Below are 5,297 nucleotides of genomic sequence, written 5' to 3' on the forward strand. Positions count from 1 at the left end.
AATGACCTATTCCAAGTTATAAAAAAGGCCCACGCATATATAATGACAGTTGGGCCCAAAGAAAAACTTGGTGGCACTTTTGTAAATAAGAGAACTAGATGGTCCATTTTCGAAGAAACAAAACCAAACTCTCTCATGCTTTTTACCGAAAACGAACTGAAATCAGAGGGCCTCTGAAATTGAAAGAAACGACAAGGGTTTTCATTTTTCCCTAAATTAATTGATTGAGCTCACATCACCATAGCACGTCGACGTCATCACCACCGGTCCACACCCACCAGTGAAGAACGATCTGAACGAACAACGGTCATCTTGGATTATGAGTTCTTTGGTTTGATCCAACATTCCAACTGCAGATTTCCATTTTCCACTCGTGACTCGTAAGTCTCTCTTCTTTTTTAGCTTCGGAGAATCGGAGACTCGTCTGATTGTCTGAATCGTATATTTGTTTTGTTTAATAAATTATATTGCTTGAAGTTTGAAAGTAATTCTATATTGCTTAAAGCCTTAAATCTTGAAGTCTGTGATTAAATATAGGTTATGAGAAGTGAGACTCTCTTTAATTAATAATTTTATAGTCTTAATTATTAGATTATGTTGGGGATTTGCAGATTTTTAATTATGATGCCCAGAAAGTTTATGTCCGGACATCAAAAAAGAAAAAGAAAGCAAAGAATAGATACATTAATTCAATCTCAAGCGGGTTCACTTGATAAGTTTTTCAGTAGCAAAAAACAAAAAGAGAGCTCATGATGTGGTTGAAGATTTAGAGAATGAAGAAGAATGGGAAGATATGGGGAATGAAGAACATGAAAATTTGGAGGATAATACGGATGCCGCTGCAAAGGAACCAAATGAATGCATAGATGAGGGTGACCATGAAGATATGGATGTTGAGGTTCAAGAAGACATAGGTGTTGAATGTGAACCTACAAACATTGATGATCCAAGAAATTGGGACAAAATTGATCAAAATTTCATTGACTTTATAGTAGAAAGAGGTCCGGTAAGAAGGGATGGAGATTATTTTCCCAAGGATATGGAGGGTAGGCATTTTACTCCCTTTCACTATTTTCATTGTTTGTCAAATGGAGAGAAGCAAGATGGGAGGTGGCTTTGTATATTAGAGTGCTTTCGACAAAGAATTTTGCTTTTGTTGTAAATTGTTTGTGCAAGGTGAAAACAAAACATTGTTGGCTACTAATGGCTTGAGAAATTGGAGAAATATTGGTCAAAGGCTTAAAAATCATGATGCTAGTAATGAGCATATTGCTTCTATGAGCAAATGGATCGAATTGGAAAGGAGATTCAAGAAGAATGAGACAATCAACCAGTGTGTGCAAGATCAAATCAAGAAAGAGAAAGAGCATCAGAAAGGGGTACTAGTAAGGACAATTGAAGCTGTGAAACACTTGCTAAATTGAACTTAGCATTTCGTGGAGACAATGAGAAAATATATCAAGAGAGGAATGAGATTTTTCTAAGCATAATGGAAATGGTGGCCATATATGATCCAATCATGCAAGCGCACTTTTGGCGAATTCAGAATGGTGAGATTCATTACCATTATCTTAGTCACAAAATATAGAATGAAATAATGCAAATGCTTGCTGATGAGGTCAAAAGTTCAATGCTTCGTAAAATCAAAGACGCAAAATATTTTGCTGTGATACTTGATTGTACTCCAGATATAAGTCACGAAGAACAAATATCTCTTGTAATACGATGTGTGGATGTTTTAGCAAGTACACCAAAAGTGGAGGAATTCTTCTTAGAATTTTTGAAGGTGGAATATACAACGAGATCTGGACTTTTCTGTTGAACTTGAAAAAGTGTAGGCCACTCTTCAACTTGATATTGATGATATAAGAGGACAAGGCTATGACAACAGCTCCAATATGAAAGGAAAACACAAAGGTGTCCAGAAAAGGCTTTTGTACAAAAATCCTAGAATATTTTACACACCATGTGGTTGCCAAAGTCTTAACCTCGTGCTCTATGATATGGCCAACTCTTGTAACAAAGCTAAATCTTTTTTTGGAGTTGTACAATGTATCTATTGTTTGTTTTCGTCTTCTCCCAAGCGGTGAAAAATTTTGATGGAGAATGTTGGAGGTCACACTATGAAGTCATTATCACAAACGCATTGGGAAAGTCGTGTTGATAGTGTTAGAGCAATAAGATACCAAGCTTCAGGGATCAAAGATACTTTACTTGAATTGGCCGATGTCGATTGTCGTGACGATGCTGGTGCAAAGAGTGAAGTCGAAGGCTTAGGTAAGACATGAAATTGAAGATTTTGGATTCTTAGTTCGCATGGTTATTTGGCATACAATGTTGTTTGCAGTTAAGTGTGTAAGCAAGACCTTGCAAAAAGAAGACATGAATATAGATGTTGCCATTGATCAATTGAAAGGGCTTATTACTTTTCTTGAGAAATATAGAGCAAGTGGTTTGGCAGAGGTCATAGATGAAGCTAAGGAAATTGCATCAAAAATGGGAGTAGAGCCCGTACGTATTCACGAGAAGCTTGTTATGCGCTGAAAGAAACAATTTGATGAGAGTGTGAGTGAAGAGGTGACCTTTTCTGCTGAAGAATCCTTTAGAGTGAACTACTTTTTGTAAATTATGAATCAAGCTGTTTCTTCACTTACAAGCCGACTTGAACAATTTAAGAAATATGAGGAAACTTGGGGTTTTTTGTTTGATGTGAACAAGTTAAATTCTACAACCAATGAATGTTTGAAGATGCATTGCACCAAGCTAGAAGATGCTTTGAAACATGAAGGAACTTCAGATATTGATGGAAATGAGTAGTTTTCGGAATTGAAAGTCTTCAAGGAAGGTTTACTGAAAGAGATAAGGAAATCAATTGACGTGCTCAATCATTTGAAATTGATTGAGGATTATTATCCAAATGTGTGGGTCACTTATAGAATATTATTGACTATTCCCTTTACGGTTGCTTCTGGAGAGAGAAGTTTTTCAAAGTTGAAGCGAATTAAGAATTACCTTCGCTCAAACTATGTCACAAGAAAGGTTGAATGGATTATCCCTCTTATCCATTGAACATGACATGGTGATAAGATTGATTGTGAAGACATTATTAATTATTACTTTTGCTCCAAAACTGCAAGAAAGGTGATATTTAAGTGATGCCTCTAAAATATTGCAAGTTCGGTAATTTTTTTGGACTATTGATATTTAGATGATGCTTTTGAAATACTGAAATGATCGGTTATTTGAGATTTTTTCTTATTGATCAGTGCTATTTTGTTTTGGAAAAAGTGATTTGTTTATTTTGTGTTTGTCTTCAAAACTCGTAAAAGGCCTCATTTTCATTATAACTTTAGGTCTCCGAAAACCCTGTCCGCCGCCGCCCATTGCTATCTTGCAGGAGATAGAAACCTGTCTCCAAAACATGGTGCCACCTCATCACCACCCTCCGCTACTCCACTCCGCCCCGCCAACGACGTCGTCCGTACTCAATCAGTATAAAATTCTCACACAGGGCATAAATCAGAAACCTTGGTGCGTAAAAGTCTCGCTTTTGATGGGTCCCACATGGGAGTATTGATTTCTTGGGTGGGAAAATTGAGTGTCAGATTTTCTCGTCGGAAATAGGGGAAAGGAGGGGAATCGAAGCCTCGTTAATTAAATCCTTTCTTTTGATCCAAACTGGGGTTCAATTGGAGGATGTTTAGGGGCAAAGTGTTTACAAAAATAAGAAATTGTATTGGGTATGGAGTCTTTGCATGTTGGTTTTCCACGAAGACGAAGAATTTTTCAAACTTGTTGAATTACCAATGAGTAAACAAACAGGGGAGAGAAATGAGAAGAGAAGAAAATACTTCTCATGTAGGAAATTATGGGTATCAGAGGGAAAAATATAATACTGTGAATCAACCGAAGAGAGATTTCGGGTGTGGAAATATTGCGATAACGAGCCAAGAGGCTATTGTTTTGGGAAGGTGCTATTCGGTGGGTTTTAGGAGAAAATGATTTTGGGGATTTAGTTTTTAAGGGGCTTAGGAATTTAGTTTTGCAGGTGAGGTGGGGAAAGACGTGTAAAAAAGGTCTCACAACCCTTTGCCAGATCACCCACGCCGTTTGTCACTTTGGCTTTTGCCGTCCAAGATTGATAGAAAGGGTAACATTGAAATTTTTGAAAAATTAGAAGGGTAAAATTGAAATCAAAAATTTTGTTTGGACGAAATTGAAATTGAGCCTATTTTATAAGGAAAAATTAAATTGATAAGCCTTAAAAAAATCCTATTTCCAAAAAAGATTCGAATGATTTTCAGTTTCAAAATACGAGGACGACAAAGAGAGGGAGGTGCGTCTCCATTCTCACGTGCGCACCAACGCTTAAATTTGATGCCTCGTATACTCTCTCGGTGGGATGCGCCACCACCTCTCCTTGCCACGGCAGCGACAACAATGCCACATCTATGAAGGCGGCAAAAACCAGCGGCCTTCATTATCGTTTTCTTCCGCTATCATTGCTATACTCATCATCGCTTCCGCCCTCATCCTCTCCTCGTCTCTCTACCTCCTCCTCCGCTATCTCGCTCGCCACCGCCACTATACTCATCATCGCTTCCACCCTCATCCTCTCCTTGTCTCTCTACCTCCTCCTCCGCTACCTCTCGCCACCACCACTGCAGCTGCACATTGGCCTTCGTAGACCCCATTCTCAGGTCTGTGGGCACATGCCACACACCCCTAAAATCTTGTTTATAAAACCGGGGGCGCCTTTTTTGGAAAGCGCGGCGAAACGCTTCAATTTAGAGTCGTCACTCGGGTTTTGCGGTAAACCACCCAAGGAACCGAACTTGAAACGCTTGCTACGTTTTGATTTGAAAAGGCGTAGACCGGCCCGTCGTCACCTTTGATATATGACGTTTGAGAGCCAAGTTATGAGAGAAGAAGGGTTTTAAGGCACCCCTCTCGCCCAATCCGGAGATCGGTCTCTACTCGGGCATTCGTAAAACATTTGCTTTTATCTCTCATTAATCATTTTTTTTAGCCAGTTAGGGTGGAAAAACAGTTTAAGGGGGATTAAAACTATAACATGTTGGCAGAACGTGATAAAATGGCGTGCTTGCTTATTGAAACAATTAATATAGATTGAAAACAGAATCCTGTGGGAGCGTTAAACAGACTGGAAGACATTAACCAAAGTGATGTATGTAGGAAGGAAATAGTATGCACTGACTAAGTCACCGCATGCTAATCTCACCTGCGTACGCTACTTCCTGACTAGCGTGCGCCAGTAAGTCTAAGCCCACAGTTCT

Source organism: Rhododendron vialii, chromosome 10a (assembly GCF_030253575.1).
Source record: "Rhododendron vialii isolate Sample 1 chromosome 10a, ASM3025357v1".
In the NCBI taxonomy this organism is placed as follows: domain Eukaryota; kingdom Viridiplantae; phylum Streptophyta; class Magnoliopsida; order Ericales; family Ericaceae; genus Rhododendron; species Rhododendron vialii.